This window comes from Bombus huntii, chromosome 16 (assembly GCF_024542735.1).
Source record: "Bombus huntii isolate Logan2020A chromosome 16, iyBomHunt1.1, whole genome shotgun sequence".
Lineage (NCBI taxonomy): Eukaryota > Metazoa > Arthropoda > Insecta > Hymenoptera > Apidae > Bombus > Bombus huntii.
The window spans coordinates 8,103,733-8,128,747 of NC_066253.1; the positions used below are offsets into that span (position 1 = coordinate 8,103,733).

General features: G+C 47.3%; 2 protein-coding genes across 2 annotated transcripts in view; one reads left to right on the forward strand and one right to left on the reverse strand.

The window, feature by feature from the left end:
• LOC126874756 (uncharacterized) overlaps positions 1-25,015 on the forward strand; it is a 122,576-nt gene that overhangs the window by 64,318 nt on the left and 33,243 nt on the right. The gene's annotated exons all lie outside the window — the stretch shown is intronic.
• The window catches only part of LOC126874333 (uncharacterized), a 268,457-nt gene continuing 249,557 nt past the window's right edge, over positions 6,116-25,015 (reverse strand). The window contains exon 6 of the transcript XR_007692738.1: positions 6,116-6,817. The gene's annotated coding sequence lies outside the window, so the exon portion shown is untranslated. The remainder of the gene's footprint in view (positions 6,818-25,015) is intronic.

A 25,015-nucleotide genomic window follows, 5' to 3' on the forward strand; every position in this document is an offset into this window, starting at 1 on the left:
TGCTTGTGTGTCTCGAGATTGTGGACTGCTGGTGGTCTCGGAAATTGGCTGGGTGTTTGAAAATTTCTGCATTGACTAGAGACATGTCCGATCTGACTGCATTTGAAGCATTTTAATTGAGTTCTTTGGGCAAGTGGTATTTGTTCAGTTTGCCGGAAGTTTCTTGGCATTCGATTAGGTGTTGGAGTTGGTTTTCTAATGATTGGGTGGGGATTATTGGTCGTTAGTCGTCGCTGCTCAGGGAGTCGTAATCGTTCTGAAGGTGGTATGGTGATAGGTGCGTAAGGAACTACTCTTGGTGTTTTTAACGAACAATAGTTTATTTAGAACTAATCAACAATCAGAGTTAACAATTAACAATTAACAATTACACTTAACAGACAACTGGTAGCAACTAACAAATAACGATAGACACCGAGAGATCATTCGACGCGTTGCTATGCAAATAGTACCGAGGAGTTACACATTTAATGGCGTAAGACAGACTGCCTGCCCTTTTGTTTCGAATCGCGCAGATTCTTCCCTCAGTAGCCCATCGATATCCCCCACTAGCGTGCATTCATTAGATGTGCCGCCAGTGCTGGCACGTGTATGCTCTTCCGAGAATTCGGCGGAAAGAGTGTGAAGATATCGATGGTACATTGGGCACGTCGGTGTTGCGCTTTGGCGGCGTCGCGCTTTGCATCCGGAGCCGTTGAGAAGTTCCGTGGCCCGTGCCGCCACAGTTCCATTGGTTTTGGTCGTCGATTTCGATCTTCCCTGAAGAATCGCTCGATGTCGGTGGCTTTTTTTTCGGCTTCGAGGACATTGTATGGTGGATTGGCGAGTAGTAATTGTCCTATTTTGGTTTTCAGGCCTCGAATAAAATCGGATACGGAGTCTCTTAAAATCCTGTCGTTCATAGCTCGTCTAGTAATTTCGTCACAGTATTCGTTCGTTATACTGTATTGTAGCTTATTGATTTTACACTGAACCGAATGGATCCTGGCAGGATCGCCAAAATGTCACGTAATAAATGACGAGGTAATATATATATAATATTAAAAAAAGGAGAATGAACAATAGCTCGTTCGTATACTTTATTCACAAGGCAAAGTTACATTTCAATAGCAAAATACAGACTGACTTACTGACTAAAGGACTGGGATCTTTACCTCCTCACTATGACTCACATATCTCACGAGTGGGAGTCCGGCTACTGTCTATTCTCACCGCTATCGCATGACCAGGTGTTATATGCATATCCTGAGGTCGGCGGATTCCTGGCTTCCGGGCGACGTTACTACGGCGTAGCGCTTTGTATCACTGAGCCGTCACAAAATCAGCAGCGATTGGAATATCCATTTCTTTTATTTTATCTACGTGACTGAACAAATTATTTAAGTGATCGGACATATTTTCGCTACTGGACATTTTCGTGAATAATAATTGCTTTAGGAGCGTAGCTGTTCTTGTGGGTCCTTTGGATTCGTAAACCTCCGTTAATTTATTCCATACTTTATGTGAAGTTTTGCAATGCTTCACATGACATAGCTCACTCGAACTTATGGTAAGAATAATATCGGCTCTGGCTTTACCATCCCTTTTATTCCATAAAGAGGTTTCATCTGCTGCTTCAGGTTTAATTATTGAACCATTTGCATATTCCCACAAGTCATCTTTAATGAGTATTGCTTCCATTTGCAATTTCCATGTGTCGTAATTTTCTTTGTTTAGTTTTTCAATACCCAAACTCACCCCGCTCGACATTTCCCCCCCCCCCCCCCCCACCCCTTTTTGATAACTGTATTATCACGTAAACAATTATTGTATACTCGATAAAGCGTCCTTATGATATTCAACACTGAATCATCGATCACGCACCCCCCTTTTTTTGTTTTTAGGTTATCTTCTGCGCTCCTCAATATTACTACTATTAATAATATTTTCAATAAAAATAATAACTAATTATTGCACCTGGGCCCATAACCTGTTGTTATTTCTATACTCAGAGGTAGGATCACAATAGTTATTTTTTTTATTGAGTAGATAAATCTATCACACCGTTCTGAGCCAAAAAAAACCTTTATTGCACGCGCTTACAAAAACTAGGGATAAAAACAAAAAGGCATCTTAAGCCTATCGATTAAATCTATCGATTGTAACAAGGATCATTCTCTAGTTACTATTTCTTATAACTAACGCATCTGCATATGGATGGCAAGCACGAGCTCACGTTGTCATTTTCAACAGTCTTTTTTTAAAAATTATCATGGAAATGATAACAATAATATTAACGGTATAGGGTAATCATATTTATTGAGCACATTTTTTACAAATATACTGAATTTTGTTTGTGTATTTTCCGCATATGATCTTTTTGCAACATATATGTCGGGTTATCATTAGAATTTAAGGCGCGTAACGATTCTTCGTTTGAGTTAGCCATCGTTTTACGAGACAGAGATTATATTTACGCGAATATACAAGATTTTACAAAATATTATAAATATTGAGTTTAATGAATGATAAGATTAACAGACGATAAGTTTAACTAATAATTAGATTAAAGAATAATAAGTTTAACGAATAATAAGAGTAACGAATAATATGTCTTACGAATAATAAATTTAACGAAAAAAATGAGATTAACGATTAATAGGTTTTACGAATAATGAATTTAATTAACACTATTAACAATGTTCCTAGGTTCAAACGAATCCACGGTCAACGGGATAACTCTTTACTATGCGTAGAATAATGTAATATCGTGATATAATATATTTACAAGAAATGGATGATACAGATGTTAATCGGACAGAAAAAGACGATTGTTGTTCAACCTGAACTATTCACACCAAACGTACAGAAAACAGTACAACTAAATAATTAAATAACGACTCGACTTTCACAAAATGCAATCAACACTCTCCCGGCAACGCCACTCGCAAACTCTGTTTGTTGATTCCTTTTTTCCCGCCGCTTGGCAACCGCTCGTGGCCAAGATCACGTAGGCCTCCTCTTTCCAAAACTACACGATCGAAAACAAACGCCTCGGCTCTCGCGACATTCCACGCGGTTCACCCGCCAACTCCCAGGCCTCTCACTCACGATACTACACACGGCCATCCTGCAATAACATCTGCCCTCAGATGTTGCCTTCTATCTCGCTGTCATCAGATGCGTCACTTTCGGCGTTTATGACCCAAGGTTTCATAAAATCAGCAGTAGTTGATGACTGTTTTGGCCCCTCATGCTCTCCTACCTTCTCCACAATGTAGCGATCATTCCGCATTGCTCGCACTATCCGGTACGGACCCAAAAATCTTCCTCCCAGTTTTAATCCTGGGCCAAACTGCATTCTCTTTATGGCCACCAACTCTCCACTTAGGTACTGTTTCGCACCTTTTCTTCTTTTGTTGTAGTGCCTCCGATTTTCCTCTTGAGTAGCAGCAATTTTCTTTTTCGCGTCCTCACGCAGTTCACGACGTTGCTCTTCGAATTCCACCACCCATTCTTCTTCAACCAATTTTCGGATCTGTGGGTCTTCTTTAGTTTGCATCTCGACCCCGACAAGTAGCTGGAAAGGAGTTTTTCCCGTGCTCCTGTTTAATGTAGAATTCAGGTATTTCTGTACTTGGTCGACATGTTTATACCAATCATCGGGTTTGGGGGCAGTCAGTTTAGTTAGTAAAGGTATGAGTGTCCTGTTTACCCTCTCTACCTGCCCGTTCCCCCTCGGCGCCCCCGTCGTGACTAATAAATGCTTTATATTTTCTTCTTCGCAATACAGTGGGTTCCCAAAAACAGCCGCTTGCTTCTTCAGTCGATCGATAACATCCGCGGTATCAGTAGATCTAGTAGGATAAAGCCACGTAAACTTCGTGAACGCATCCACTACTACAAAGATGTGTGCGTATCTTTTCTTTGTAGCTGTCATAGGGCCCACATGGTCAATATGGTAAGTGTCTAACGGTGTGTCACCTTTGTCTAACGGATTTAGATATCCCTCTTGCTTGCCCAATTTTCGTTCGGCTAGGATACAATCGAGACAGTTAGATACCACATGCTCGACCTTTTCACGTAGCCCCTTAAACCAAAAGTCCTTCTTGACTATAGCTTCTTTTTTGGTGACCCCAAAATGCCCACGCTCGTGCGCCTGCCTGACTACCTGAACCTGCATAGCCTTCGGTACTACTATTAACACATCATCCTTACACTCTTTATACAAAATATTGTTCCTTATTACATACCCGTCGACCTGATTGCACGTTGCGGCGTCTAAAATCCTACGGACTTCAACGTCCTTGTTCTGTGCACTTCTCAACAGTGCAATCAGCCCGTCTTCACTTTCCGTTACATACATATTGCTCGGCAGGGGGTTTCTACTCAGAGTATCCACATGCTGCATGCTTTTACCTGGCCTATAACACACCTGATACTTAAACTCGTCTAGTAACAAGGCCCATCTGGCTACACGCACACACAAATCTTTCTTTTTCATTGTCATAGAAAACGCTTGGCAATCCGTGACGATAGTAAACGGCATACCTAACAGATATATTCTAAACTTGTTCAACGCTTTTCCAATTGCTAGTACTTCCAGTTCGTAACTGGTGTACTTTGCTTCGGCGGGAGTTGTTTTTCCGCTGGCAAAGTAGACCGGATGGAATTTTCCATCGTCCAGATCTAGTTGCATTAAAATTGCTCCGTAACCCTCTGCGGACGCGTCTGTATGCAACTCAGTCTCCGCGCCCATTCTATACAACTTTAACACTGGTTAACACTGATTCGTTGACAAGCGCTGTTTTCAAGATTTCAAAGGCCTCTACTTCTCGATCGCCGAACTGAAATTTTACCTCCTTTTTCAACAAATCCGTCAAAGGCTTAGCAATCTTCGCGTATCCCCTAATAAATTTTCGAAAGTACCCCGTAAGTCCCAAAAAACTCTGAACCTTTTTAACAGATGTTGGCTTGGGAAAGTTTGCTACTGCCCTAGTTTTATGTGTAGACGGCCTTATGGTATTTTTTGAGACTATGTACCCCAAATATTCAATTTCCTGCTGCAGAAAACGACATTTTCCCCAGTTTATAATTAGCCCATACTGCTCAGCTAACTCTATGACCATTTGCAAACGTTCCCACGCCTCCTCTAAATTCTTTGCAAGAATAATAATGTCATCCATATACACGATAACAATACCTTTACCTACTAGTTCTTTAAAGATCATCGAAATATACTTCTGAAACACAATGGGTGAAATCTTTAAACCAAACGGCAACTTCAAAAATTCATATTGCCCCGATGGCGCAACGAAAGATGTATATTTTCGGCTGTCTTTGTCTAAACACACGTGAAAAAAACCATTCTTTAAATCCAACGTTGTGAAAAACTGAGTACCTTGTGTTACGACCGTTCGCGGAGAGACGCGATCGCGAGATATCACGTCAACGAGAGTTGTAAGTTCCCGTTACGATTAAACAATCGACGCCACGAACTGATCGATTCCCTTATTTCGATTATGATAATAAGGGTAGTTCAATGAAATTTCACAGAATTAACACAACTAAATTAATGTTTATTGCAACAACTTATTAACTAGAACGATATAAATGGAACAACAAAAAGAAATGTGACTACGTAATGCGCGATATAAGATATGTGTTGACTGTTTGGCTTCTCGAAACGTTCTGATTTTTTCTGGAAGGCGACCCCCACTACCTTCGGATCACGCCACATTCTTTTACGCCAGATAAAATAACGGCCACGAATCGACGTTTCTGGAGGTCGCCCTGCTTAATGAACCATGCGCTTGCCACTACAATGTTTGTTTTGCCGGGCAGCCGCGACGATCCGTCTGCGACATTATAGTGCCGCGACCGACAGTTAAGAATATAATCTATGGCAAGCCGCATGGCGTAACACCTTGTACAAAGCTTTATTATTTATTATTATTTATTGTTATTAATTATCATGAATTGTTATTTACCTCTGTATTTTATTTAAGTATTGTTACAATAAACTCGATTTTCAGACTTAAGAATCGATCCCTGAATTATCCGAGAATTGAACATTATATATGTCGGATTTGCACTGGGAGTAGGGTTGTGGGCGTCAAATGAATCTTCTCGGGAATTAGCCATTGGTACGGTACACACAGGCGTAGTTTATTGCAATGATAGAATTATTACAGTCTTGACAATTGATCACGGCGGTTCGGCACTCGCGACGATGGTTCCGGGCTCAATAACGAATCCGCGGCCAACGGGATAACAAAAGAACGTACTCACAAAGTCTAAGTCTGGTTAAAACGTGAAATAACCACTGATCGCGAAGATGATACTCTTTAATCGATGAGATCGCGAGCGAGAATGACCTTCCCGTCCCGATGATGCCACAGGGGAAAACTATATTGGGGTGTGTCTAAGGACACGAGATCATCGGATTCGTCGAGAAAAGCCTTCGTTCAGAAAGTAAGGGAAATTGGCGTTGCTGCTAATTGGTCAATCTCCATATCGGTGGTTAGAAAAAGATGCTAGCCGCCCTCGAGGGAATGTTGCTAGTGGGAGACGCCGTTCGTTGAAAAATAGGTCTCTCCTATCTTCCCGTAGCTAGGACAAAGACTGTTTGTTTGAAGGACTTTAGTCAACTAAATTCTAAGATTTATGACGGGCCCTCAGGCTAGCTGAACATGTACTTCGGAGACGCTGGCAATCATCTTACTCGAAGAATAGGGTCTGCGTGTGGCGAGCCACAGGACAGAAACCGATGGAATGTTTACTGTCGCGTGTCGCCACGAATATTTCTTTTAAGGAGAGCTATAGAATTATTCCATGCCTTTGTTAGACAAAGCGTTCATCCCGTGACCGCGGCTACGTTCGGCGACTGACTGTCGCCTCGAGCCCAAGCTCATTATCACAACTCTCGAACAATTACAATCGGATTAAATAACTACAATTGTTCAATTACAGCTATAGTAGACTCTAGGTTACAATGTTGCAGGATTATCCAAAATTCCAAAGGCTCCGGTGTTCTTTCATCTCCGACATATATATTGTTGCCGAGTGCAGCAACATCTTTATCTCCGATTTTGAACTGAGCCGGTCGTGACACAAGCATGGTCCAGAAGCGAGAATGTCAGTGGTAATCGACGATCGTTGATTGTCAAATAAATTATATTGTTGAACAATTATTTCTTGGACATCTTACACCAAATACCACCTTATGTATGTTATACAAGTCAAATGATATGACTCTAGATTAAAATAATAAAATCAAGAATCCAAATAACAAAGTTTTGTAGCGACACCCGAAAATGAAAGTAACACGTGAAGTTAAATTAATTACAACAAATGAATATCCATGGCGCATTTCGTTGATTTTGCAAGAATAATTGCAATAATAAAATTTTATTTACTTACATAAAACGTCAGGGCATCGACGCATCATGACATGCAACTGAAACATAGTAATAATTAATAAATAATTAGTAGCAACAAATTAGAATATTAATAACGAACAACGATAAATAATAATAAAACACTAACATTTAAACAATATTAAAACCAACAATGTTTATTAAGAGAACATGTTGTAAAACGAACGTGGAGCGTAGATCACACGCGAAACGATCGGATCACGTACGACAGATTATAATCACGATAAGCTATGAAATGTAATGTAAAATAGTAATTCATCAAAATAATTGCACAAATAGGAAAGAACGATTTCCAAATTAAATTATTAAATTGGAAAAAACAAACAGAGCAACGATCAAATGAAAACAAAACGAGCGTGCAATATTAAGAAAATCACATAACGCCAATTCATGGAAAATACTATTGATTTTAATAAGTAAAGAATTGAGGTTTATGACATTCCGGTGAACTGCTAAAATGAACGCGTATGTTTATAACGCGCCACGTCGAGACGGTTAGATTGCGTCGCTTCACTAAATCACTATAAATTTTAATAAATAAAGAATAAAGCTTCGAGGCGTATGTGTGAAATGTTAAAACGAACGTACAAGTTATGGTGTGCCACGTTGGGACAATCACATTAAATGACGCTTCACTTTAAGCGTCAAAAATATTAACTTTCCATAGAAACAGGGTGTATTATGAAATAAATGATCGAGCAAGAAATCAAAGTGAGCGCAATACTCAAGATGCACCGCACTAAATAAATTAAGTTCGAACATCATAAAATCACATAAACGCTTGATGAAAAAATTCACAATATTTAATTTATATAATAATCACAGGATATAATCACAGAAAATATCACAGAATGAGCGTATGATGACGCAAGTTGCATTATGTGCATCCTCACGATAATGATTAATTGAGAAAGGAATTTGCATATATGATAGAGAGATAACCGCAATCAAGTCTCAACTGGACGCACGAGGTAAATAAGATAAACCTAATGTAGGATTTTATTTATATTATTTAAAATGGAGTAGACAGGAATCGATGGTTATTTAACGCGACCTAAATACAGTAATGTGCTATAAATTAAGCAACTAAATAGTTAATTTACAACTCTCGTCACCACGGTTCCAACGCTCTCTTTCACGCAGACCACACTCCTCGACAACGCTAACAACATTCTCTGACTTCTCAATTCACACTCTTTGACTTCTCAACTCACACTGGCTGCTAATTCGTCTTTCTCCCTTATGCATCCCTTTGTCTTTTCTCATAGTCTCACCACGTACGTTCCGCCACCGTTCGTGGCCATGGTCACGTAGGCCTTGTTTCCGAACACATTCCGGATACATTTGTAGAGGATAGTTGGTCGTGTGGTAGTTTAATGATGAGATTACTCGATATTGAAACCGACAAATATATTTTAAAATAATTATAAATGCAGAGACAACCGTAGATTGCTCGATACTGCTCGTTAAAAGAATGTTCACTAAAACGCGCGATACTAATTGAGCTAAACACTGTGTGTTAATCGTTAATAAAATCGCTCAAGACGGAGACGGATAAAACTGGTCACCTTACGTGTTTGTTTAATTATACTGGACGAGGGGATACCGGTAAGTTTCCATTCGCCTTTGTTTGATGCTTACACGTAGCGGCGACATTGTTTTGCTCAGAGTTGGTTTATTATTACATTATGTATGTCGGAGATAAGAGGACACCGGTGCCTTCCCTCTGAAACCTCGGGAAAACCCATAAAAACATTGTAATTAAAATCCACAGTTGTAATTAAACGATTTGCCGTCATTCTACCCAATTGTATTTGTTTGAGACTTGTGACAATGAGCTTGGGCTCAAGGCGACAATTAGTCGCCGAACGTAGCCGCGGTCAACGGGACGAACTCTCCATCTAACAAAGGCATTGAGTAATCCTATAGCTCTCCTTAAAAGAAAGATTTGTAGCGACACGTGACAGTAAACATTCCAACGGTTTCTGTCCCGTAGCTCGCCACACGCAGATCCTATTCTCCGGGCAGGATGTTTACCAGATGCCGACGCGTCTCCGCAGTACGTGATCGGCTAGCCCGAGGACCGTTATGAACACTAATATCTAGTTACCTAAACTCCCTCAACAGATACACAGTCTTTGTCCCAACTACGGGAAGATAGGAGAGACCTATTTTTCCACAAACGACGTCTCCCACTAGCAACTTTCCCTCGAGGGAGGCTAGCATCCTTTTCTAACTATCGATATGGAGATTGGCCAATTAGCAGCAACGTCAATTTCCCTTACTTTCCGAACGTAGGATATCCCCGACGAATCCGATGACCTCGTGTCCTTAGACACACCCCGTCATAGTTTTCCTCTGAGGTATCACCGGGACGGAAAGTCATTCTCTCTTGCGGTCTCATCGACAAAAAAAGATTAACGCCTTACGGTCAGCGAATATTAACGAAGAATCCGACTTAGATTTTGCGAGTCGTACGACTACCATCCCGTTGTCCGCGGATTCGTTATCAAACCTAAAACCATTGTCACTAGCGTCGCGAGTGTGTGATCATTGTGAGTTTGTGCCAACCCTGTAACATTTTGTGTGTATCAATAAAAGCAACTTCAGTGTAAGAAAATGGATAGCTTCAGTGAAGAATCCTTACCTGTCCAAAGCCCCCGCCACGAGGACGACTCGGGCCCAGATTCGGACTTAGACTCGACATCAGAAGTGGGATCCGAACATATGTTGTCGATGCGGGATCATAAGAGCATCGTACGTGAACTAATCCGGTCGCTAACAAAGAAGAAGAAGGGACACATGGTAAGAAGGATAACGTTACCGCGCTTTAACCCCGAAACCGCGAACGCAGATCCAGCCGCCTGGTGCTCAGCCGCTAGCCTGCTTATGAAAGACAACTCTCTGAAGAACAGCGCGCTATATTCTGCTTTGAACCGCGCCCTAGATGGTCCGGCAGCGTATTGGCTTACGCAAATAATGGATGGCGAAGAGATCACATGGCCAGCTCTTAAGGAACAATTCACCGCGCACTTCGGTGGCCAAGAAACAGCAGCCTCGTCGTTAACCAAGGTATCCAAGGAACTACAGCGGGAGAACGAATCATCAGGGGCGTACGGAAACCGTCTTATTTCCCTCCTGTATTCGAAGTGGCGAAATTCAACAATGGAGGAAGTAGCCACCGCCACCGTTCTCTATCTAATGGGCCCGCGCGATCGACGCTTTAGACGACTAGCTCTCACGAGTGATATCAAGTCGGTGAAACAATTCCAGAGAGAAATGAAGCCTTTCCTCTACGAGGAGAGGCGGACGTCTCCGCCACGGAGGTCATCATCGGGCCCCGGAAATAAACGAATCAGGTCACCCGCCCCCCGGGACAAGTGCTGCCACTGCGGTATTTACGGACATACGATATCTGAATGCCGCAAAAGGATGAGGTTGGAATCGAAGAAGGACCCCCGACGCCTGGAGGAAAGCCGACCGGCCGCATCGCCAAAAATATCGTGCTTCAAATACCATAAGCAGGGACACACCGCACCGCATTGCCCGCTGCTGCGAGAAGGGAAACGCCGTCCCGAGGACGAGCATCGTGTCGATGCCTGCGTGGTGGAAGCCCCCACAGGTAGATTAAGTCAGCGGGGTGAGTCGTTCCCATTCTATTTCGATTCTGGAGCCGAGTGTTCGTTAATTAAAGAGTCCGCAGCCGCGAAATTTTCCGGCAAAAGAACGACTCACGTAGTAGCACTGCGAGGAATAGGAAACACTTGTGTTAAAAGTACGTCTGAGATTCTGTCCACCGTAGGTATTAACGGTTTTATCATGATTGGTCGTGAAATTTTAAGCCAAGGTTTTGACGTAAACATTACGCGAAACAGCGTTGATATTTACAAGAGCAAGGTGGTTAACGTTTGTAGTAACGTCGCAAAGGTTGCGGTCGACATTAACTAGGTCGACACCAACGTGATTGGTAACGATAAAGATCAATTGATTTCTGTTCTCGGAAATTTCAAAGAATCATTCATTACGGGTTTCCCGCGTACTCGCGTAAGTACGGGCCAGTTAGAAATACGGCTAATTGACCCTAACGTTACCGTGGAAAGAAGCCCTTACAGCCTCAGCGAGGAAGAGCGCAGGATAGTACGTGAGAGGATAGGCGAATTAATTAGAGCAAAGATCGTAAGACTTAGCAATTCGCCATTCGCGAGCCCCATGTTACTCGTGAAAAAGAAGAACGGCACGGATAGATTATGTGTGGATTTTCGAGCGCTAAATAACGGTCGCGGATCGATATCCCTTACCCCTCATTGCAGATCAAATCGCGAGATTACAAAACGCGAGATACTTTATTAGCCTGGACATGGCCAGCGGGTTTCACCAAATTCCCATTTACCCTAACTCGACAGAGTATACCGCGTTCGTCACCCCCGACGGTCAATACGAATACATAACGATGCCGTTTGGATTGAAAAACGCACCCTCCGTTTTTCAGAGGGCCATTCTCAAGGCCTTAGGCGACCTCGCTTATTCGTTCGTTGTTGTTTACCTGGATGACGTCCTAATTATTGCCGACTCGATAGATCAAGCTCTAGAAAGATTGCACTCCGTGTTAGATACCCTCGTAAAAGTCGGATTCTCCTTTAACTTTTCAAAATGTTCCTTTCTAAAGACATCGGTACTCTATTTGGGATATGTAATTCATAATGGAGAAATCCGCCCAAACCCGGGTAAAATACAAGCCTTGAGTTCTTTACCTGCACCGTCGACCGTCACACAGCTTAGACAGTTCATAGGTTTGGCCTTGTACTTCCGAAAATTCATTCCTAGATTTTTACAAGTAATGAAACCCACAGGGGTTTCAGTGCATACAGTGCACTTACGTCTAGTAGCAAGAATATAACTTGGACAGATAGGCACGAACAAATAAGACAAAAAGTAATTTCCGTCCTGACTGACGCGCCGGTGCTAATGATATTTGACCCCAATTATCCGATAGAATTACATACGGACGCCAGTTCGGAGGGATATGGGGCTATCTTAATGCATAAGGTCGAAGGTAAAAATAGAGTAGTGGAATATTACAGCAAAAGAACCAGCCCCGCGGAATCTAGGTATCATTCTTACGAATTAGAAACTTTAGTAGTTGTAAACGTCGTCAAGCATTTCCCTCACTATCTACACGGACGAGAATTTCCTGTTGTCACCGATTACAATTCCTTGAAAGCATCCAGTAATAAGGTACATTTAAATGACAGGGTCTGCAGGTGGTGGGCTTACCTGCAAACTTTTACCTTTGATATTATGTATCGGGAAGGTAAACGAATGGTCCACGTAGACTTCTTCTCGCGGAACCCCGTAAACTTAGATCACCGTGCGACCAGCAAAATTGTAGAGAAAGAAATTAACCTGACCGAAATCTCCGGCGATTGGGTACTAGCGGAACAACGTCGCGACCCACAGATTTCTGAGATCGTCGATAAACTGCAGAACGAAGAGCTTGCGGAAGATGTCGCGAACACGTACGAAATACGGTCCGGTACTCTTCATCGTAGAATACAGAGAAAGGGCAGAATTCTCTGCTTGCCCATTGTCCCACGAGGTCTTAGGTGGTCCGCTATAAGCCACGTGCACCAGTCCATTATGCACTTCGGGTGGATACAACGGGCAAACTAAGCGGTAAAAGTGATTCGAAGGAGTATGTCGTTGTGTTAGTCGACGCCTTCACCAAATTTGTATACTTGTACCATACCCGTAAGATAGATTCCCTGAATACCATTAAAGCGCTAGAGTACGCTATATTTTTATTCGGCAGTCCCTGCCGGATAATAGTGGATCAAGGAAGATGCCTTACGGGTAAAGAATTCCAAAATTTTTGCCAAGGAACATTAAGCTCCACCTAATAGCAACCGGTGTTAGTAGGGCCAACGGACAGGTAGAGCGTATTATGAGTACGCTAAAAAATATGTTCACGACAATAGAAACAACCGGGCGGTCTTGGCAAGACGCGATCGGGGAAATACAATTGGCTTTAAATTACACCACCAACCGTGTAACTAAATCAAGCCCATTAGAACTACTGATCGGTAAAGCAGCAAGGCCATACGACTTGATACTACCCGATAATATAGAGGAAGAGACAATAGATATCTCCGATGTAAGACGCCAAGCCATAAAAAATATAGAGGCTAGTGCCAAGTACGACAAGGACAGATTTGACAAAACTAAGGCGCAAGTGGTTAGGTTCAACCTCGGTGATTTTGTGCTACGAAAAATTGAAGAGAGAAACCAATGTAAACTAGATCCGAAATTTAAGGGTCCATTTAGGATAGCAGAGATTTTGGAGGGGGACAGATATGTTCTAAAAACGTTAGACGGCAAACGCTCTTACAAGTATAGTCACGACAGGTTGAGGAAAATGCCAGATAGTCGCATTTCTGCGGATTTGGACGTTGGTAGTAGTGGCGAGAACAGTGACCCGAGCGATACGATTACCCCGAACCCCGAAGGTCATTAACCCAACGCCAGGAAGCTGAAGCGGTCGTGTATTCACATGCACTGCCAGCGGCAACGCCAGGAAGCTGAAGCGGTCGTGTATTCACATGTACTGCCAGCGGCAACGCCATGAAGCTGAAGCGGTCGTGTATTCACATGTACTGCCAGCGGCAACGCCATGAAGCTGAAGCGATCGTGTATTCACATGCACTGCCAGCGGAAACGCCACGAAGCTGAAGCGGTCTTGTACTCACATGCACTGCCAGCGACAATGCTACGAAGCTGAAGCGGTCGTGCACTCGCGCGCACTGCCAGCTGCAATGTTACGAACCTAAATCGGTCATATATTCGCACGCACTACCAGTGAAACACTGTGCGGTCGTGCAATCTACAAAATCGAGATTCATCTGGGTACAAAATCGCAAATAGTCCGTCACGCCATTACGATCCGACTGATAAACCACAGGATGCAACTAATATTTCGAATACTAATCATAATGTTAATAATTCTGTCCTTTTATTTTTGTTACCGAAACCTCGAGCAAAATCCTGTTGTCGAACTGGACCCTTGGTTTATTTTGACATTTGGTTAAGTTGTAAATAATGTTGATTGTACCAAATCTAATGTTAGGAAAACCCAATTTTTTAGCTACACCCGAGGACGTGCGATAGTCATGATGGCCGTGTCGGAGATAAGAGGACACCGGTGCCTTCCCTCTGAATCCTCGGGAACATCCATAAAAACATTGTAATTAAAATCTACAGTTGTAATTAATCGATTTGCCGTCATTCTACCCAATTGTATTTGTTTGAGATTTGTGACAATGAGCTTGGGCTCAAGGCGACAATTAGTCGCCGAACGTAGCCGCGGTCAACGGGACGAACCCTCCGTCCACCAAAGGCATTGAATTCCTATAGCTCTCCTTAAAAGGCTCGTGGCAGAAAACATTCCAACGGTTTCTGTCCTGTGGCTCGCCACACGCAGATCCTATTCTCCGGGCAGGATGTTTACCAGATGCCGATGCGTCTCCGCAGTACGTGATCGGCTAGCCCGAGGGCCGTTATAAACACTAAGATACTTAGAATCCTTCAAACAGATAAACAGTCTTTGTCCCAACTACGGGAAGATAGGAGAGACCTATTTTTCCACAAACGACGTCTCCCACTAGCAACTTTCCCTCGAGGGAGGCTAGCATCCTTTTCTAACTATCGATATGGAGATTGACCAATTAGCAGCAACGGCAATTTCCCTTGCTTTCCGAACGTACGATATCCCCGACGAATCCGCTGATCTCGTGTCCTTAGACACACCCCATCATAGTTTTCCTCTGAGGTATCACCGGGACGGAGAGTCATTCTCTCTTGCGATCTCATCGACAAAAAGATTAACGCCTTACGGTCAGTGAATATTAACGAAGAATCCGACTTAGATTTTACGAGTCGTACGACTACCATCCCGTTGTCCGCGGATTCGTTATCAAACCTAAAACCATTGTCACTAGCGTCGCGAGTGTGTGATCATTGTGAGTTTGTGCCAATCCTGTAACATTTTGTGTGTGTCAATAAAAACAACTTCAGTGTAAGAAAATGGATAGCTTCAGTGAAGAATCCTTACCTGTCCAAAGCCCCCGCCACGAGGACGACTCGGGCCCAGATTCGGACTTAGACTCGACATATAAAAGGACAGTCAAGCTGAGCCATGGCTCAGCTCTTCATTATTTTATTTCCTCATCATGAATTTTACGTGACATTTTGGCGATTGTGAAAAGTACCTGTTGGGGAAACGAGACATTCTACCGACGTGGGAAAGGATTAGACTTGGACTACGGGTCATCCTCAACGACAAACTCTCGATCTACGAATCTGAAGCCTACAACTTGATAACGGACATTCCACAGAAGTTCCATTTCTACGGATATCGAGGTCAAGTTGGATTCTTTCGTACGATATAGAACAAGACGTTCTAGCTTTCACAGCCAAGACTTAGACGAAGTAGAAATTTTCGAAAAAATGCCTAAAACATCAACAAGTAAAGATAGCAAAATTAGTTCAAAGCAAGTACCAGACGCGATGCAGAAACAGAACGAAATTCAACATCAAATTCAAATACTAACCAAAGAAGCAAACGAAGAGAAACAACGCCGCGCTAAAGAAATCGAACTGCTAGGAACGGTCGCGGCGGAGGCGTGGGACGTCACACGCGGCGGGGGGACGAGTCCGCGGGGGACCCGGACTCCGCGTTACTGCCGGCTACCGATAAAAGGAAGAAGAGGGGCGCGAGGTACGGCGCGGTCACAGATACCGACACCGACACCGACACCGACACCGACACCGACACCGACACCGACACCGACACCGACACCGACACCGACACCGACACCGACACCGACACCGACACCGACACCGACACCGACACCGACACCGACACCGACACCGACACCGACACCGACACCGACACCGACACCGACACCGACACCGACACCGACACCGACACCGACACCGACACCGACACCGACACCGACACCGACACCGACACCGACACCGACACCGACACCGACACCGACACCGACACCGACACCGACACCGACACCGACACCGACACCGACACCGACACCGACACCGACACCGACACCGACACCGACACCGACACCGACACCGACACCGACACCGACACCGACACCGACACCGACACCGACACCGACACCGACACCGACACCGACACCGACACCGACACCGACACCGACACCGACACCGACACCGACACCGACACCGACACCGACACCGACACCGACACCGACACCGACACCGACACCGACACCGACACCGACACCGACACCGACACCGACACCGACACCGACACCGACACCGACACCGACACCGACACCGACACCGACACCGACACCGACACCGACACCGACACCGACACCGACACCGACACCGACACCGACACCGACACCGACACCGACACCGACACCGACACCGACACCGACACCGACACCGACACCGACACCGACACCGACACCGACACCGACACCGACACCGACACCGACACCGACACCGACACCGACACCGACACCGACACCGACACCGACACCGACACCGACACCGACACCGACACCGACACCGACACCGACACCGACACCGACACCGACACCGACACCGACACCGACACCGACACCGACACCGACACCGACACCGACACCGACACCGACACCGACACCGACACCGACACCGACACCGACACCGACACCGACACCGACACCGACACCGACACCGACACCGACACCGACACCGACACCGACACCGACACCGACACCGACACCGACACCGACACCGACACCGACACCGACACCGACACCGACACCGACGCCGACACTGACACCGACGCCGACGCCGACGCCGACGCCGACGCCGACGCCGAGGCTGCCACTGTGCTCGCCGCCGCCGCCGCTGCCGCCTTTACCATCCGCAGCGGTGTCGACGGCGGCGACGACACGCGGAGTGACGAAACGAGGAACGGACCGATCGACAATCAAGTGACCGTGAAGGACGCGGAACCGATCCACCATCAGGAAGAGGAGGACGTCGCATCCTTGCGGAGGAGGGTGCGCCTTCTGGAGAGAGAGGTCAATCGTCTCCAAGAGACGGTGGAACGGTTGACCAAGGAATGCACGGAGAGGGCAGCCAAAGGTGGTACCAACGACGGTGAAGGACAAGAGGTGGGGATCACCTCTACGAGGGGGACGAAAGGAAATGCTCCCGCGGTCCCAACGGGAGCGATTATGGGTCCCCCTCCACAACCTCCACCACAACCCTGGTCAGCGTCGCGCCGTCTCCACTGTCTCAACGGGTCGGGGAGTAATACACATACCAAGGGAACGGATAGATTCGGTGGTTCAGGACCTCGAGATCCACTAGAGAATCTCAAGATTCTGTTCCACCGGAAGTTGGAGGAGTGTCGGCGAGAAATAATGCCAGGGGGGGGGGGGCGATTCCCCCCGGCTACGGAGGTTAGCGCCGCCGCAAGAACCGTACGAGCATGATTGCGGTCGGCGAGAGACACCTCGCGGTCGACCGTGGAGTCATCGGCCGACGAGGCAGGATTTATTACCATCCTAGGAGGAGGAAGAGGGAGAGTGGGGCGAAAGAACAGAAAGCCCACGACGCAACCTCTTCCAACGGTCAATGCGCTGACCGAGGATGCAAGAACCAAGGGACAGGTATCGTCGTCTCTTCCGTCGTCGACATTGCGAACAAGGACCTTGACGCCCTGGACGGCGACTGGAAGCCGCGGAACGAGAGCAAGGACTTTCGCGGAAGTAGCCGCTCGGCCTTCGGTGCGCCCCCGCACGGGAAGGGAATCCACGCGAGGAGCGGGCAGCGGCGATGCATCCGGAGCTATCGGAGCAGGAAAGAGACGTAACGCTAGTGGGCGAGACCTGCGCGGCGAGAAAGTGCCGGGCCTTCCCCTATCCCCACGGTGTGCCGCGGTATCGCTCACCGGAGGGACGGCTCGGGCTTCACGTACAGGGATGCGATGTCGGTCGTGAAGAGGAAAGTCAAGCTCTCCAAACTCGACGTCACGGAGTTAAGACCGAGAAGGGCGATCACGGGGGCGCTGCTGTTCGAAATTTCAGGCCAGGACCCTGAGAGCAAAGCATCGCGACTGGCCGAGCGGATGGCGGCTACGCTGAAGGATTTGCCCGCCAAGGTAACCGTGCCGCGAAGGACGGCCGAGCTAAGGGTGACCGGACTGGAGGGCTCGGTCATCTCGGAAGAGGTGGCAGCCGCCGTTGTCCCGCTCCTCGGGGACTTGGGTCGGTATGGCCACGCTGCCCGCTGACAGCATCCAGGAAAATCGGCGGAGGAGGAGACCCCCGCGCAGGAGGTAAGATTAATATAGGTTGGTCAGCGGTGAGGGTTTCCCCTCTCCCGGCGCGCCGACTCCAATGCTTCAGTAGCACAGAGTCGGGTCACGTGCGCCGGGACTGCACATCGACGGTCGACCGGTTGAAGCCCTACTACCGGTGCGGGGCGAAGGACATCGCGCCAGGGACTGCTCGGCGCGAGTATCTAGGTGTCCGGTCTGCACGGACCTGGAACTGCCCGTGTCGCACCGTGTGGGGTCACCGGCATGCAAACCGCCGGCCCGTAAGAAGAGGGTCGCACAGCAGGCAAGGACCGTTCCAGGCGACGACGCGGACGCCACGACGTGGAAGAAAACGACGCGGCCGTCAACTGGCCCCACGAAGGGCAGAAGAGAGGACGGAGAAGTCGGACGCACCGACTGCGAGGGAAACGACTCGGCGGAGGCTATGGAGACGGAGCCTTCCTCGACGTGAGCGGAAGAAGAGGAGCAGAACTGCTCCTGCAGTGCAATCTTAACCGCTCCCACCGGGCTCAGGACTTAATGTTCCAGAGTCTGGCAGGTCGTATTTCGATCCTCGACAGGCGATTGCGACTCCTGTTCCGAGTCCAGGTATCCTCCCGTCGATGCTGTATGGCTCTTGCATGAGCAAGATTTCGTCGCCATCCTGTTGTTTTGCTGTATTTCCTTATTCATAATTTGTTCTTGAGACTGCTGCTTCCAACGCCTTTTTGTACATTGGACAGTTCACGTTGCAGGCCGTATGAACGCTCTTCTTCCCTGCCTTGCTGCAGTTTACGCAGCTGGCATTTTTATCTTTACTTTTGTACGCTTTCTGCGCAGTGTGCACAGATTTCATAATTAATGCGGCAAGTTTTGCCACGTGCCCATAGCCTTGGCATTCATAGCAGCGGCTAACAGCGACGCAGTTTCGGACTTTACATGTGTTCCAAGAAATGTAAACCTTCCCCATTAAAGGTTTTTCTCTTACCTGGGGGGGGGGGGTACTTCCATTACCCAGTTGGTCTCCTCGGAGAGCTTGCGGCCCCTCCTGAAGCAGAATTTGATGGCCGCAACGTCCTCTTCTTTGAGCCTGTCCTGGCTCTGCTTCTTCATGCAGACCAGTATCTCCATCTCCGGGATTTCCCGTGGTACGTCGTAGAGTATTACACGGGGCAATCTCATCTGCGACGTGTTGGTTTTTAGGCCAGCCTCCTTTAGTTTCGCGTTCTCGGTGAACGCTTTCAGGCCTTCCGGCTTCGTCGTTTCCATGTCTAAGCCGTTACCGCTGATTTTCCTTACGGCAGTAACCTGTATTCCCTTTTTACGGGGATTTACAAGTGTGAACACCGCATGCCGCGCTTCCTCACTCGTCTTGATTTCACTATCAGTTAAGCCTGGATGGATTATTAATATCTAGCAAGGTATTTATTTCCTGGAATGCCTGTAAGGTTAGTGATTACATAGCCGTTAGCCGTTGTTTTAAATGCCAAGGATACGGCCACGTAGCAAGGTATTGTAGATTAAATTATGAAATCTGCGCACACTGCGCAGAAAGTGGACACAGCACTAAGCAGTGCACAAGCAAGGAGAAAAACACCAGCTGTGTTAACTGTAGAAAGGCTTGGGAAAAAGGAGATAATGCGGCCTCCAATGCGGATTGCCCTATGCACAAAAAAGCTCTGGAAATATTCATCTCGAGAACCAGCTATGAGTGAAGCACCAAACAGAAACGGAAAGGATTATGGGAGTGAGATGGAATGGTGTAATAGGTACTGAAGTACACTAGGTTATATTTAACCAATAACGTTTATTAAAGCAGATAACAACAAATGACAGTTAGCAGTTAACATCGGTTGATACTTAACGCCGATAAATAATAGCGTCGTTCGGTCGATTTCTCGATAATAGCGTACCCGTTTTCTTTCGTCTTTCGCGTCTCGCGGCTCGTGGTCGAATGTGCTTATTTTTCCGACCGAACTGATTCTTTTCTTCGTTGCCCATCGATATCCCCACTGGCGTGCGTTCATTATAAGTGCTGCCGTGGCTGGCGCGTGTATGCCCTTCCGAGAAATTCGGCGGAAGGAGCGTGAAGATATCGATGACAGATTGAGTACGTCGTGTTGCGTTTTGACGGCGTAGCGTAGCGCTTTGTATCACGGAGCCGTTGAAAAGTTCCATAGTCCTTGTCGCCACAGTACCCCCTTACCAGTGATAACGCTACATAAATAAAATATGTGAATATTACAAAGCAGTGTGCGCGTTGGCCGGTTCTTAACACTTATCCGAAAGCTGCCTGAAACCGATCGGGAAATCGGACTCTTCGCCCAGACCGCGTAACGTATCTATTCCGGGTATTTTCTCCGTTTGTCGTTTGGTTATTGGCGTTTGCCCCGCTTTCGTCGCGAACATTCGTTTGGTCTACCGGAATTAGCACGTTGCGAGTCTCGGCGGTCCTTTGTTCGAGGTCTTCGGGAATGACAAACGCAGGCTTCAAGCGATCTATGGAAACCGTTACGTCGCGATTATTTATTTTTACCGTATATATCTTATCACCTCTCTGTATGACTTTATACGGTCCATCGTACGGTGGCTGTAATGATCCTCCAATCGCGTCATGGCGCACGAATACGTATGGCGACGTCTCTAATTCTTTGAAGACGAAAATTTTCTTTTCGCCGTGGCGAGTAACCGGGTGTGGTCTGATCCTCTCCATGCGTTCTCTTAGCCGGTTCGCGTATTCCGAGTTGGCCCGTTGTCTAGTTGGCAAAAAGAATTCCGCCGGCAGACGTATGCCGGTGCCGTAAATCATTTCGGCCGCCGTTGCGTTTAGGTCCTCCTTTATCGCGGTTCTCATACCTAATAAGACGATCGGGAGAATTCCGACCCAGTTGCTCGTGTCGTGGCATTTGATCGTGGCAATTGTCTGTGTAGGCGTTCTACCATCCCGTTAGACGCTGAATGGTAGGCCGTTGTACGCAAATGTTTGACGCCGAGCAACCGGCATAATTCCTCGAATAAGCGCGATTCGAATTGACGTCCTTGATCAGTCGTAATTTTCAAGGGTACGCCGAAACGAGATATCCAGGTAGAAAGGAGGGCCGAAGCCATGGTTGACGCTTCCATATTGGCGATAGGTATGGCTTCAGGCCAACGCGAAAAACGATCGATACACGTTAGACAATAACGGTATCCTTGCGAATATTGCATTGTGATGATGTCTACGTGTATATGCTCGAACCGGCCCGCTAACGTTCCGAACGTTCCGACGGGCGAGGATACGTGTCTGGTGACTTTGTTGCGCTGACAGGGTATGCATTGTCGCGTCTACGTTCGGCAATCTTTATTTACCGACGGCCAGACGAAGCGCATCGCTACCAATTTTCGCGTAGCACGCATCCCCGGGTAGGAAAGTCCATGTAGCGCTTGGAATACGGTGCGGCGTAACGGTTCCGGTACGTACGGTCGCACGGTCTCGGTTTTAATGTCGCAGTATAACTCGACGTTGTGATCGGGAAATCGTACTTTTCTCAGCTGCAACGCGCTCGAGCCAGCGTTGATAATTTCGCGTAGCTCGCTATCCTTTTCTTGCGCTGCAGATAGCGTATGGTGATCTATTGGTTTTCCGATCGCTTCGATGCGAGATAGAGTATCGGCTACGTTATTTTCTACCCCTTTTATGTGTCGGATATCCGTCGTAAACTGTCCGACGTAATCCAGATGTCGAAACTGTCTCAGCGAACACTTATCGAGGTTCTGCTTGAACGCATAGATTTGGGGTTTATGATCTGTATAGATCGCGAATTCTCTGCCTTCGACGGCATGTCGGAAGTGTTTAACCGCGTAGTACATCGCCAGCAATTCCCGATCATACGCGCTGTATTTTCGTTGCGCGGGGGATAGCATTTTTGTCATGAAGCCTAGTGGCTGCCATGAATCGTTGACGCGTTGCTGAAATACCGCGCCAATAGCGTAGTCGGATGCGTCGACCGCGAGGCTAACGGGCGCGTCGGGGATCGGGTGCGCTAACATTGTCGCGTCGGCCAAAACGCGTTTCGACTCGCGGAAGCTTTTTTTTGCATGCTCGGACCACTCAATAGACGCGTTACGCTTGGTTGTGTCTTTCAATAAGTCGTTGAGAGGTCGGAGAGTGTGCGCGGCCCTCGGTATGAAACGTCTGTAAAAGTTAATCATACCGAGGTATCTTCGAAGGTCTTTAACGGTTGCAGGTAGCGGTACTTTAGCGATAGCGTCCACGCGTTCAGCCAGCGGCTTTATCCCTTCGGCGGTTACGGTATAACCGAGGAATTGAATTTCGCGGACGCCGAATTCGCACTTCGCGGTATTAATGACAACCCCGTAGTCGTTGAGGCGTTGAAACAGGACCCGCAAGTGTTCGCGATGTTGCTCGACATTCTCGGAAGCTACGAGGAAATCGTCTATGTATGCGTAGACGAAATCAAGGCCCCGTACGATTTCGTCTACGAATCTTTGGCACGTTTGCGCAGCGTTCCGAAGCCCGAACATCATGTTGGTCGCTTCGAACACACCGAACGGTGTTATTATGGCTGTTTTTTCGACGTCTTCCGGCGCAATCGGAATTTGATGGTAAGCGCGAACGAGGTCGATTTTAGAGAAAATGCGCTTACCATGTAAATTCTGTGCGAAATCTTCTATATGTGGCGGTGTATATCTGTCCGGGATGGTGCGGGCGTTCAACGCCCGGTAGTCGCCGCACAGTCGAATGCCTCCGTCCTTTTTTTGGAACGACGTGTAAGGGTGATGCCCATGGGCTTCTCGATCGCTGCATCACGCCTTGCTCAATCATGGCTTCGAACTCCGTCTTGACTTGCTGAAGCCGGTCTGGCGCGAGTCGGCGGGGTTTGCTATGGATAGGCGGACCTGGTGTGGTTTCGATGTGATGTACCACACCGTGCCGAGTTTTCTCTCGTCCGAAAGCCGGTGGACGAGTTAGATCCGGAAATTCAGCGAGGAGTCGGTGATACGACGATTCTCCGATAATCGTCTTGATCGACGCCGTCTGAGTCGCGGCCGTATATCCTCTCGTCGATCGGTTCGAAATAGAATCTATAAGACGTTTATTCCTCGGGTCCACCCACAATTCATAGTGACTGAGGAAATCCACACCGATGATGGGTGTCTCGACGTCCGCTATAATGAAACGCCACTTCATCACACGACGCAGTGCCAGGTCGAGAGACACTAGAGTGGTGCCGTATGTCGCGATGCGTGACCCCTTAGCCGCGAACAATTCGTACGTGTCTTTTTTCACGGGCCCGTGCATTTTGTTGCGCGGAAATACACATACGTCGGCGCCAGTGTCCACTAGGAAGGAGATTTTTGAGCTCCTATCTCTCACAAATATGCGGCGGGATGATAGGCCGTCGTCGCTTGCCGCGTTTACGGACGGCCGGTCTCGTTTCCCTGCTTCCATGTACATGGTGAACGGCACTTCTTCGCGCGCGCTCGGAACGTCGCGTTGTAGTAACAAAGACCGGAGTTCTGTGGCTCTTCTCTCGGGAGCGGTCCGTACCGTCTCGTGTTTGGACGTTGGTAGCGGCGCCGGTCGAGGCGCAGTGCCTCGATTTGTGCCTCTAATTTGGAGAACCTGTCGTCGTCTGTCGATTCTGAGGGGCGATCTTGCCGTTCGCCTCCCGTTCTCTCTGTCTCGATAACGGCGACCCTCTGTCTTCTCAACGAGTGTGTCTCGTAAATTCGATCGGTTGCTCGCGTCAACTTTTCTACGTCCATTTCGTCCACCGCGGCCAGGGCGGTGTCTATATATTCCGGGAGTCGCTCGCTCTAGAGCGTAAGGAGGAAGTCGCTCGGCATGCAGGGGTCGGCTAGTCTTCTCAGATGCTGGTGGAATTGGGACGGCTTTCAGTCGCCCATCTCTTCGGAGGTCAGCAGCTTACGTGACCTCGTGCTGGCTGTATCAGCCAACTCTCGAATGATCGCGTTTTTTAACTTATCGTATTGTTCCGCCTCTGGTATCCTCCTCCTCACGTCCTCGATATGCGACATGTACCGACCGCCGAGGCACCTGGCGAGGGTCACGAACTTTCGCTTGTTGTCCGTAAGATCCATGTCCTCGAACTGTATTTCCAGAAGCGTAAACCACGCCGTGACCTCCGAGGGCTGCAGCGGAGGCATATTAATTATTTGGTAAACTCGTGCACTTTTCGCAATCCTGTCGGTATTTGCCATCGTACAGCAGTTT